Source organism: Artemia sp. Qi Xiang Cuo, chromosome 21 (assembly GCF_049724085.1).
Source record: "Artemia sp. Qi Xiang Cuo chromosome 21, ASM4972408v1, whole genome shotgun sequence".
NCBI lineage: Eukaryota > Metazoa > Arthropoda > Branchiopoda > Anostraca > Artemiidae > Artemia > Artemia sp. Qi Xiang Cuo.
The window spans coordinates 29,245,967-29,259,461 of NC_142814.1; the positions used below are offsets into that span (position 1 = coordinate 29,245,967).

General features: G+C 36.6%; 1 protein-coding gene across 3 annotated transcripts in view; it reads right to left on the reverse strand.

The window, feature by feature from the left end:
- Nucleotides 1–13,495, reverse strand: part of LOC148939426 (cyclin-dependent kinase 4-like) — a 70,429-nt gene that overhangs the window by 8,972 nt on the left and 47,962 nt on the right. The window lies entirely within an intron of this gene.

Below are 13,495 nucleotides of genomic sequence, written 5' to 3' on the forward strand. Positions count from 1 at the left end.
GGACGTACGTAGGGGGGGGGGCTCCGGGCCCGGGCCCGCCCCCCCCCAAAAAAAAAAAAATCTCACGATTTTTTTCATTTTCCCATAATTTTCTGATTTTTCTCACAGAATAATGGGTTTAAAGGATTTGTGCCCCCCATAAAACAAATTCCTGCGTACATGCCTGGTTGTAAGTTATGCCCTGGGGGCATTTGAGGTTTTCATAGAGTGCTGTAGTAGAAACTACAAAAGGGCTCATTCGCTTGGAAATTGAAAGGGCTAGTCCCCTTTTTAATAGTCGAAAGTGATTGGAGAGCAAATAACCCCCCTCTGACGCCCACCATTTCCCCAAACACATCCAATTCAAATTTTGAGATATGCATTTTGTTCAACGTAGTGGTAAGGTCTGAAAATTATGTCTTTGAGGACGACACCTCCCAAAGCCCTCAGGGCAAGGGTTGTAAGCTATGCCCTGGGGGTCTATAAGGTATTTTTTTATGGAAAGTGTTTTCGTAGAAACTTTAAAAAGGGCTCATTCGATTGGAAATTCAACGGCTAGTGCCCTTTTTAATAGTCAAACGTGACTTTTAAATAATCACGCCCATAATTTCCCCAAACACATCCAATCAAAATTTTGAGATAGCCATTTGATTCAACGTAGTTGAAAATTCTGGAAATCAGTTTCGACTATCAAAAAGGACACTAGCCAATCGAATGAGCCCTTTTTGTAGTTTCTGCGACAACGCTTTCTTTAGAAACCTTATATGCCCCCAGGGCATACCTTACAACCCTTGCCCTGAGGGCTGTTGGTGGGGGGGAGGGGGTTGTGATCCTCAAAGATCTAAATTCCAGAACTTTCAGCTACGTTGAACAAAATGGCAATCTCAAAATTTTGATTGGATGTACTTGAGGAAATGTTGGGCGTGAGAGGGCGGTTAGTTGCCTTCCAATCACTTTCGACTATGAAAAAGGGCACTAGCCCTTTCAATTTCCAAGCGAATGAGCCCTTTTTGAAGTTTCTATGACAACGCTTTCTATAAAAAAAAACCTCATAAACCCCCGGGGCATACATTAAAACCCTTGCCCTGAGGGCTGTCATCCTAAAAGACCTAATTTCCAGACCTTTCAACTACGTTTAACAAAATGGCTATTTCAAAAATTTGATTAGATGTGTTTGGGGAAATGGTGGGCGTGAGAGGGGGGTTAGTTGACTTTCAATCACTTTCGAAAATTCAAAAGGTCACTAGCCCTTTTAATTTCCAATCGAATGAGCCCTTTTTTCAGCTTCTACGACAACGCTTTCTATAAAATACCCCCAGGGTATAACGTACAACCCTTGCCCATAGGGCTGTGGGGGGAGTGCCATCCTCAATGCCATAATTTCCGGACCTTTCAACTACGTTGAACAAAATGGCGTTTGGGGAAATGGTGGGTGTCAGAGGGGTTTTAATTTTCCTCCAATCACTTTCGACTATTAAAAAGGGCACAAGCCCTTCCAATTTCCAATCGAATTAGCCCTTTTTGAAGTTTCTATGACAACACTTTCAATAAAAACCTTATATGCCCCTTAGCATAACTTACAACCATTGTCCTGAAGGCTGTATTTGTGCCTCTGCATTTGTGGCTGTAACAGATAACCTTTTTCTAAAATTTGATTTTGTCCGTCAACACTCCGTCATAATATTTGTTCATTTTCAACCTCCATTTTACATAAAAAAAAAACTCCATTATTCTAGTAGTTTTATTGAATCGTTATTTCTGAAGCTTTACCAGCTGTTTCTGAATTTCCAGAGCATAAATTTCCGTCTCTTAAAACGAGCTGTTTTTCCAAGCCCCGCTCGTAATCTCAAAACTTAGAAATAGCCACTCTTGTGTCTTTAATTTACATTGAAGTTTTGCTTTAGCAAAAACTATTTAGTACAGAGAATGTTACAAATAAGTTCTTGAGTATTTTTAATTTAAGTATTTCTAGTGTTTGACGAAATACGACATCAATTTTCTTATAAACAACAACCAGTCGACAGTTTTTTATTTGTCATAGGTCTACTTCAGTTCACAAACCAGTGATCTATACATCGTCAGCGATCCACTTGGATTTTTGTATTTCTTGTTTAGTGTCTGATTACCGACAATATTAAAATACTACGGCCACTATGAAATTAGAACAGTTGCTTTTAATTATCTTCATCCTCTCAAATCTTCTTTTTTCTACTTATAAGCTTTACTTCTTTTTCTTACTTTTCAGATCAGTAATTAAATCTAGTATCAAGAAAGTTAGATCTGGAAAGTAGGTAAACCTATGTCCTCTTAAACGTAAAACGGAGCTCTTTTATTACCCCCCCCCCTCCGTAATATACCTGAGATTGGAACACTGGCTAAAACTATCCTTCCTTCCCGCTTTTTTCTAAGCTTATGCTCTGGCCACCTTACAAGAAAACTGCTCAAGATTTTAAATTGTTTAAAGTAGTCTCGTAAGAGCTACTCTCATCAATAATAACCAAAACTAACGACATTAACAGGGTTGACATTACGTTTATTGCTTATTTCCGCTAGATATGGCATCAATAGTCTTCAGTGCCAAAAAAATAAACAGACAAAAATACAGAGAATGTAAAACATACAAAAAACTAGAAGAAGTTCATATTCAGGAAAAGGCGATCTTAATACGAAAAAAAGAGAAAATACTTGAGCAAAAACAAACAGAAAGGATGCAACAGACGTGGTTATGAACAATCAAACACGTCTAAAGTATAAAAAAACTTATATAAATAGGTAAATCATGAAATTTTTAGCACTTCTAGGCTAGCAAACATGAATCTATGATACACATGCGAGAATCTTTGAAATATTCCACAATCTATTTGGTAGTGGGAACAATAAAGAAAAACACAAAAATAATCTAATTATTATACAAAGGGGTCATAGGAGCAATCACAAAAATTTTGAGATTATGTGCTGGGGCGTGGTTCTGAGCATTACACTTGTTTTCCATTAGAAAGAAATATAAACGATTCATTTTGCAGAGCAGAGATTTATGCCCTATATATCTCAGCACATTCTATTAATTGGTTGTATTTATGTGGGAGCAGGAATTCTTTGTTTAGTAGGAAGAATGAGAGAAAACCTTTGTGGGCCTAAATTTAAAAGATTTCCTAGGGTTTCCTAGGGGAGGACTGTCCTTTGCAGAGAGTGTCTTAGAGGCAATAAAATGTTTTCCAGGAATTGTGGAGGTCTTCTCAAAATAGACATTCAGTTGAAAAAAGTCACGATGTCCTTGTATACAGTTTTCTTTCCTCACTACCAAGTATGTTCTTCGAGCTTATTTACAATACAGATTTTTTTTCCCGGGGATGTAAGAATGTTGTACGCCGTCTAAACTTGACCTGTGTTTTACCTGCAATGTTGAAATTTTTCCCTTCCTTCCAGATTAATCTCAGGAAATATATATTCGTAAGTCAATGGTCACCATTTCTGCAGAGACAGACAAATGAAAAATACTAAAAAACTAAGATTTATTATAAATTGTTAAACAAAAACCTTACGAAACAATGCCGTTCTTGCCTCTCCTGATATTAACCAAATAAGAACTCGACAATTAGTGTTTTAAAATATATTTACCTTGATCACTTTATATGAGAAAACGGATAGAGCATATTGTGCTTTTATAAATTGGGCAATATTGGGGTATGGCCTTTATATGAAAAAATGAAAGGGGCATATTGTCGCACAAATTTCATGCAAAAAAACAAATACTAGCTTTTTGCTTTTATGGCAAGTTTTTATTTCAACTCAGTAGTTTTAGAGCTACTCAACTTCAGAGTAACTCATGGGAGCATCAACAAACACCTACATTATCAGAGTTGCCTGAAGCATTTTACAATTAATTTTCAGCTTTTGAGCGAGGCGATGACAAAGAACAAATCACAGTACCGAAAAAAACATATTACAGCAAAATAAGAGATGCATGGATAATATTCACTTAATCTAAGATGCAAATCCATTATTTGCAACTTTCTTCTAATTATTATGTTAAAACCATTTTTTTTTACATTTTCTTTCCTTTCCACTACAAATCTGATAAACCTCTCAATTAGTCTTTTCAATAGGGCCCTTGGGGATTTTCGCATTTTTGGGGACTTCGGGTCCACAAATTAAAACATCAGGGTCCAACGACAATATCTCAACTATTATCTAGATTACTTGTTAAAAAAAAGTTTTTAACGTTTACTAGGGATTCAATTGGCTCACGATTGGATCCTCACGATTTCGATTACTTTTCAAGACAAAATTTAAATTCGATTACGGATAGGTTACTTGTCCCTATTTGAGCGATTAGATTAAGTATTAAACATTGCATAACAACTACTACTACTAACAGCTTATCGCAACACCAAGCCACCTGAGGCCAACACGGCTACGCACGCTCCTCCTCCATCCTAAACTATTCAAAGCCTCCCTCTTTAAACCTTCCCAGAAAGTTTCCGTTTCCCTTCAATTTTTCTGTATGACATCCTCCCATCCCAACTGAGGACGACCTACTTTCCGTCCAGCCCTAGACGGTTGACTGAAAAGGACAATTTTCGGCAATCTGTCATCCTTCATCCGCAGAACGTGCCCTAGCCATCTCAACCTTTCTCTCATTATATCCCTAGAAATCGGGATTGACCCACACTCTTCATACATCCTACTTTTTGAAATACGGTCAGTCAGCCGGGCACCCAGAACAATCCGTAGGCAATTTCTCTGGAAAACATCTAGCAAATTTTCATCCGTTTTTCGAAGCGCCCATAGTTCAGAACCATATTTGACCAATGTCATCACTGTAGTTTCCAATATTCTAATCTTGGTTTTCAGACTTATCTTTCTGTTCTTCCAAACTTTTTTTTAACTGTGAAAAACGCCCTGAGCCTTGGCTATTCTTCTTTTAACATCTTCACTGCTCCCACCGTCTTTACTAACAATACTACCAAGGCAAGTGAAGCTGTCCACCTGATCAATCTTCTCGTTACCTTTTCATCTTCACTTATTCCTAGCCCTAGCGACTTAATCTTCTTAACATTAATTTTTAAACCTATTCTAGCACCCTGAACTCGCAAAACCTCTAAAAGTTCTTTCATTTTGCTCACACTTTCATCTAGGATGCTTAAATCCTCAGCATGATCTAAGTCCAGGAAATCTTTTCTCCCAATTTGATTTCATGTTCTCCCATTGCCTTGCCTGTACTCCTTAAGACAAAGTCCATCAAAAAGATTCATATAAAGGGGGATAGAACACAACCCTACTCATCTCCTGATTTAATACAAAACCAGCTGCTAACCTAATTTCCTACCTTAACCGTAGCAGGGGTATTCTCGTACATCTCGTACAACTCCTTCTATACGAATTGCCCAGGTAAAAAAAAAAAAAAAATATTAGATTGTGCCCACACCACTCTTTATTTAGGCAGCATAATTGCGCAGCCTATGATTTTCGGACTATTTTTTGAACAAATGGCTATCTCAAAATTTCTATCAGACACATTTTGGGAAAATACGACGTCAAGGAGGGGGTGTAGATGCTCCCCGATCAATTTGACCTTATAAAAAGGACGCTAGAACTTCTGATTACCAATTCAATGAGTCCCATCCAAGGCGCAAACGACCACCCTTTCTCTGAAAACCTTATATACCCCCAGCGCATAATTTAAATCCATATGCCTTCTCGAGACCAGAACACAATTTACACTTTACTGAAAACAAAATAAATCTAAAATGTTTTCAATTTTATTACTTTAATAAATAAAAGATTATTAAAACTTTAAGCAAATTTTCTGTATATGTATATTAAACTGACAATCCACTGTCATTTCTTTATTAATTATTGTGTTTATGGAAAATAGCTAAGAAGGGGGTTTGCTCAATTGATGTTTATGCCTTAGGAAGTGATAATTTATTTGCCTTGTTGCCACTTATTGCAATAAGTATATTTAGTTAGTGCTTCTGATGCTCAGCTCCTTCCTTTTCTTGAAGATTTGGAACAAAGGTCGATTAAGTTTGGGGAGAAGTTTAGCGATGATTTAGGGTAGCATAATGGGATGAATGATGAGTGTTTTTTAGAGAAGTATAGTTCCTCAGTTGATTTAGATAATTTGTGCCATAGGAACAAGGATGATTTTTGTGTTCATTCTTTTAATCGCCAGGGTTTAAATTCAAGTTTTTAATTTGTATCTGAGTTGGCTAACAAATTTATTTTTCTGGTGATCACCTTAACTGAAACTTGGCTGACCCCTACTAATGATTCCTAATTGGAAATTTCTTGTTAAAACTTGTTATCGAAGCCTATGCATTCTAGGCAAAGAGGGGGACTAGGAGCATATTTGAGTAAAAATTTTACCGTCCCAAATTAGGGATGATCTTTGTGTTTATAGAGAAATGATTTTTGAAAGTTTGGTCATTGAATTATTGAATGGAAATTCTAGTGTATTGGTGGCAATATGTTATAAACCCCCGTCTTCATTATTCAGATAATTCCGTGAGTGTTTGTTGTCCCTTCTAGATAGACTACCAATTAATACAAATTCCTTGCTGGAGACTTTAATGTTGATTAAATGGGACTTGAGATTGATGATTAACAGGTTTTAAGTTTTATGAATAGTCTTTGGTCTTTTGGACTGTTTCCAGGAATTAATATACCTACACGCGTAGATACTACTACTACTACTACAAAAAAGTCAACGCAGTACCAAGCCACCTGAGGCCAACACAGCTAAGCGCGCTCCTCCAAATCCCAATCTGTTCAAAGCCTACCTCTTTACAGCCACCGAGGAAGTTTTCGTACCCCTTAAATCTTTCTTTGTGAGATCCTACCACCCCAGACGAGGATGACCTGCTTTCCGTTTAGCCCTAGACGATTGGCCGAAAAGAAAAATCTTCGGCAATCTGTCATCCTTTATCCGCACAACGTGCCCTAGCCACCTCAACCTTTCTTTCATTATAGCCCTAGAGAGCGGTATTGGACCACTTTTTCGTACAGTCTATTGTTTAAAATACGGTCAGTCAGCCGGGTACCCAGAACAATCCTTAAGCAATTTCGCTGGAAAACATCTAGAAAATCTTTATCCGCTTTTCGGAGCGCCCATGCTTCAAAGCCACATTTGACCACTGTGATCACTGTAGCTTCTAATCACAGTTTATAGACAGTAAGCTTATCGCAGATCATTTCTGGTCATCGTGAACAAAAAGCTCCTCCCACTTCTTTCTGCCTTAGCTTGTTTAGCCTGTTTCTGAATATACCAGTAAGCTTAATGCAGATCATTTCTGGTCATCGTGAAAAAAAAGCTCCTCCCACTTCTTTCTGCCTTAGCTTGTTTAGCCTGTTTCTTTCCACTCGCACCCCTGTCTGGGTTTTTATAATGGGAGGGATAGAGAATGATCATACTGCTATATTCTGTCTGCTGTGCTTCTAATATTCTAATCTTGGTTTGCAGACTTATCTTCCTATTCTTCCAAACTTTTTTTAACTGTAAAAAAACACCTCTGAGCCTTGGCTATTCTACTTGAACTGGTATATCCCTTATAGATAATTTTTTTCCAACCATCAAGCTCGGCAACCACATGTCCTTGTAAATGATGTATCTGATCATTATGCTGTTTTTTGGTCCTATTCACTGAGTGTGTCCAAACCACACCTAATGGGTGGAGGAAAACAAAATGAGCCCTCAATTATTATAAATGCTACAACGCTTTCTAGTTTGAAGTCACGGATTTTACAGTTTGACTGGTCTACTATTGTTAAGAGCAGTGAAGACCCTAATTAAAAAATGGGTCTTTGGTATCAACAGCTAAAAATTCTTTTTGAGGAGTGTTGTACTGGTAAGTTGACATCATTAAGTCGTAAAGATGCTCCTAGAAAACCATGGATAAACAAGAATTTAGTCCTTTGCATTCGTCATCGACATTTTTTATTGAAGCCTATGCATATTGAAAAAAGTGAAGAATCTATTTCAGTTTAAAAAAAGTATAGAAATGTTTTGGATTGTGCTTTAAGAGCTGCGAAGCGAAATTATTATCATTTTAAGGTTAAAAAAATTGAAGGTTCTTCACACAAAAATTGAAGCCCTGGGACGTCATTTTTCTTTGATGTGTTGTTATCATGGGCACCGGCAAGGGGGGGCAGGGGGGAGGCATGCCCCTCTTTGGAAATTTGAGACTATAAAGTAATTATAAAGAAACTAAAGGAAAGAGAGCAGAATAGGGAAACACCATGGAAAAATGTTTGTTGCCCCCTTGTTGGCTGCCTGCCCATAGATTTTGACCCATAATAAGGAAAATATAAGTTTTAATTTGTGACTGAGTAACCCTTAACCTGTTTCCACAAAAAATTTTTCTCTATGATTTGGTTGGAGCAAAAACAAAATCAAATTCTTCATAGTAATGAATGGTAAGTAACTAACGATCCTTGTCAATAACAAAAGTATAAGAGCCTAACTATTGATAACATTCAGTCAAAAAATCAGCTTTTTATGTTGATCCTAAATATGTATTTGTTTAGTAGTAATTAGTACAGTTTTTAGTAGACAAGAAACTTCGTTCAATTATAGAAAGCAAAAGAGAAACAACTTAATAAGGGGCGATTTCGGTTAGAATATACCGGCAACGTTTGCTTGTATTACAAAAGTACCCATGAGCTGATATATGAAGCCATTGTAATCAGAAATATTTCCCCTGAACAGAATGCTGAGAATTTCTGTATTTTCCCCCTAAACGGATACGTTTTTTGTGTTTTATTATTATTTTTTTTCCAGGAGTGATTGTATTTATCTAGTTGTCACTTCGAAAAAGATTTAATTTTTTACAGTTATGAAGTACTTACTTACTTGTACTTGTAGCAGGACTCTAGCATCTCCGCTCTCCCTGGCGTTCACTAGCTTCTTCATTGTAGTAAGCCAAGAGTCTCGGTCGTTTGCGAGTGGCTCAATCAAATCTAGCCAGGACTTTTCCCATTTTCGCCCATACTTCTTGAATCTACCGATTGGGTCTAGGTCAGCCTTGATACAGACGAGCCACGTTTTCTTTTGTCCCCCATGTCGCTTTTTCTATTCCAAAGGAGGTGTACATCTAAGGGCTTTATTGACAAAGGTGTGGTGTAGGTGCCGAAGTGTGCGGCGGAACCATCGGAGTCTTCTTGGTTTAACTATAGTGGCCAAATCAGAACGCTGATAGCATATTTAATCGAGTTCGACATTGCTGACACGATCACGGAGTTTAATGCCAATGATTGTCCTTAGACATAAATGGTCAAATAAGTTGAGGGCTTGAATGTCGGATTCTTTCATAGTCCATGTCTCACAGTCGTATAGTACGACAGATCGAACAAGGGCCTGATATATCCTTATTCTTGTCTTCAGGCGAACTTTTTTCTGGTTCCATAGTGATTTAGCTGGGTGAAGACTCCAGTTGCTGAAGCAATTCTTGACTGTATTTCTGATGTGCATCCTCCTATTGGGTCTATCAGAGAGCCTAGGTACTTGAATTCATTTATTTCATCTATGGGCGACTGATCGAGTAACATTGGGGGGTCTTGAGATGATATATTAGACAGTATGACCTTTGTCTTCGAGGAGCTTATTTTCAGGCCGACCAGAGAGGATTCTTCAGCTACCTTCGATAGCATAGATTGGGCTTCTGAACTAGATTCAGCTAACAAGCAAATATCGTCGGTGTAGTCCAGATCGGTGATCCTAAAATTGGGACTTACTTCAACGCCTGAAAAGGTCGTCGTTGGTCTGGTCATAATCCATTCGATCACGAAATTAAATAAGACGGGACACAATATACATCCCTGTCGGAAACCAAAATCAATTTGGAACATCGAGGAGAGTTCTCCACCGATCTGAATTTGGACTCGCGTATGCTGGTAGTATGCTTGGATAAGTCTGACTATCTTGCCTGAATTATACGTTGATTAGTACCGTCCTACGTTTAAATTTGTAATTCCAATTTTGGATAAATTTGAATATACTTAAAAAAATTGGCAATGAATAGTAGTTTTGGTAAAAAGTTCTTGCTAATGTTAATACTGAATAATTTCGATTAGGTTAAAAGGAGTGTTATTACTTGTATAGATGGAAATTCTGTGAGAATTATGATCTTTTACATAACTAATGCCATCGAAACCTCTACAATATGAAATTCTTATCGATAAATATATTACAAATATTTTTTTTCTTTAATACATTGAAGTACTTCGTATAAACAAAAAAAGAAAAATATTACCATTTAAAATTGATGAAAACCAAGTTCCTAGCAGTATTTGCCACCCCAAGGAAATTTCATGGCGGGGCTGATGATGACCTGCCTTGCCCTTTCCACCTCTGTGTTGGTAGATATTGGAATGTCACATATTAGCTGTATAGAGAAACATTAATTTCTACCCCCCCCCCCCTCCTCTTTCAACGTTTATCTGAAGCCTCATGAAGAGTAAGCAGTTTGTCCATTAAAATGTACTTTTGTAGGAATCTACCCAACTACCCAACTAAACTAACCCCCAACTAAACAATGACTCATCCCCCCCCCCTCATTATGCTGATACACAATTACATATCACCAAACGTAGCCTAATTTCATTACAAGTAAAGTGAATCAACTTGGTTGAACCCAGCACTACCACCGTGTGGCATTACTTCTTTTGCAACAGGGAAGCCTAAAATATAGTTCTTGATACTTTTAAATCAATTAGCTTCTCAGGATCTTAAATTGATTGCAAATTCGTCGTCTCCGAAGTAAAGTCGTAGTTTGGTTCCATAAACCACCTAAACTGTCACCCAGCCACCACTGCTATTTTGGCGTCTGCCCCCCCCCCTTGAATATTTTCTGTCGGCGTCCTTGGTTGTTATTGAATTATAACGAATAAAAACCAAACGATTTTTAACTTAATTATTAAGGAAAATTATTGTAATCGAACAATAAAATTTCAATAGCAATCAAGATCACGTAAAAGAAAATATACATGTTTAAAAAAACGATTTCATGTCTAAATTCTTCTTTTTCGGTCTTTTTCTGATCCATATAGGTCACAGAAGCTAATAGAGTTGCTTCGATGAGAACACCAAAGCAACTGGATAAAATAATACAAAATGGAAATAAAGTTAATTATTCTGTTGCGAAACAACTCTATTGTTTGCTACTATTATGGCAATTCTCCAAGGTCTTGTATTTAATCTCGTCTCCTGGTGATTTTGTAAAATCTTAATACCACCATTAACTACTGGTTCACTTTTCAGAAGAATGTTATAAAGTCCGTCAATATTCAAATTTCTTGTATCTCTATTTATTGAAATATTGGCAAGCATATGTTTTTTTTTATTTCAATAACCTCCCTCGCCCACTGAGTAAAATCTCTATCAGTAGAAATTGCCGCGGCATCATCGAACGATACATAATGGTTAGGATGGTAGAAAACGTGTTGAGCCAAAGCAGAAGCAAAGGTTTCAAGAGACTTGTTCAATTGTAGAGCATTTTCTATTGAGTTAGAATGCTCAATAAATCTTTCTGCAAATTTTTGGTGAGTACAACCAATTTAAAACTTCCCAAATGAGCAAGGAATACTATAACCACTAACCAAATTAACCTGAGTCAAATCCTTCCCAGAGTTTAGGAAACTAAATTCTAACTAAATATGCTTACTAATATTTCAATAAATTAAGATACAGGAAATTTGAATATTGACCCAATTTATACCATTCTTCTGAACAGTGAAACAATAGTTAAAGGGGGTATTAAAATTTTACAAAATCATCAGGGGACGAGATTAAATACAAGACCTAGGAGAATCGCAGTGAAAGTAGCAAACAATAGCAATAGTTCGCAACAGAATCATTAATTTCATTTCTATTTCATAGTGTTTTATCCTGTTGCTTTGTGTATTCATCGAAGCAACTCTATTAGATTCTGTGACCTATGTAGATCAGTTGCGACAATTGTAGATATTAATATTGGCTCCTTTTATTCTTTGGCAGTGGTTTTTATTTGTTTTTAGGTTATTTTAGTTTTCATCTTTTTTTTCATCACTGTTGAAGACGCCTCGTTCTCATTAAGGCGAAATATCCGCGTCATTTTGGTTTTTTATCTTTTCTCTCTATTGGCCGGAGTTCCGTTTGTTTGTTCTTTATCCTGGCTGGCCAGTTCACCTTAAGATCTTTCATTAGAGGATAAATAAAACGTGAATCTATGCAAAAAGCAGATTTTTGAATGTGTATATTTTTATGTCTTATCAGCAAAGAGTATATGAAAGCATTTAGCATTTTTGAAAATTACATTTTGGGACACTCTTACCACAAGAAGAATTTAAACATTCCCTTTGTCACTATATTGTCAAATTCGTTAAAATAGACTACCAAATTAAATTTAAATTAATTCCTCAACAGTCCAAGCAGCGTTATATTGTCTTTGAATGGTTACTATAAGCAAATTATTGGGTGTTAAAACATTATAAATTTCATCTTCCTTTCCAAAAAAAACAATTTAGCATTACAGTTTGCACCTTTTTGCATAAAATTTGTAGAATAATCAAAATTGTCAAGAAGAACATTGGCATCGTTATTTCAGATTTTGACTTTTTTGAACAAGATATCTTTTTCAAAATTTTGATCAAATCTTTTTGGATGGATTAAAATTAAAAAGGCATGGGAGGAGGGCTGGTGGCCCTCCGACAACTTTTCAACATCACCCAACACGTGCTAAAAGTTTCAACTCAATATCCTAAGCTGTTCTTAAAATATTGCAGATCCTCCTTTTGGATAAACTAGATGCATATAGTACCTTTTGATTTAGTATAATATACCCCTCAACAATCTCCAAGGTTTCACCTTAATGCTAATGCCCTTCGCCTTTCTAGATACACCCAAAATTAAATATTTCACCTTTTTCTAATGATAAATTCTACATGTAAACACTGGGAAAATTGCACAATTTACAAGCCTTACCCTGTGGCAATGAGGGTATTGCATTCCTGGAAGTATAGCTATTAGACACTTTGATTAGTTTGAACAAAATGACAATTCTAAAATTTTTATCTGTGTTGAATAGAGGGAACACCCAAAAGGAGCATGGATAAGGGGGGATGGTTACCCTAAAATTTCTCTTCAATATCTCCTAAACATACCTTGAAATTTTGAACTTAATGCCCTCAGTCGTTCTTAAAATATTGGTGATATCCTCTTTTCACAAACAGCAAGTACATAAAGTATTTTGATTGTGTTCGGCATCCCTATCAACATTTCCATAAGGTTTCACCTTAATACCCCAGGCCTTTTTGGAAACCCAGGATCAAACATGCCCTCTTTTCCGATAACTATCCTTATATGTTAACAATAAGCAAATTGCATAGTATATAGCCCTTGCCTGGAGGCTGAAGGGCGATGTGTCAAACCCGGAGGCATAGTTATTTGAACTTTGAACTATTTTGAACAAAATTGTTATCTCAAACTTTTAATCTGATGCATTTACGGGAAAAAGCAATTTATTAAGTACAAGAATTA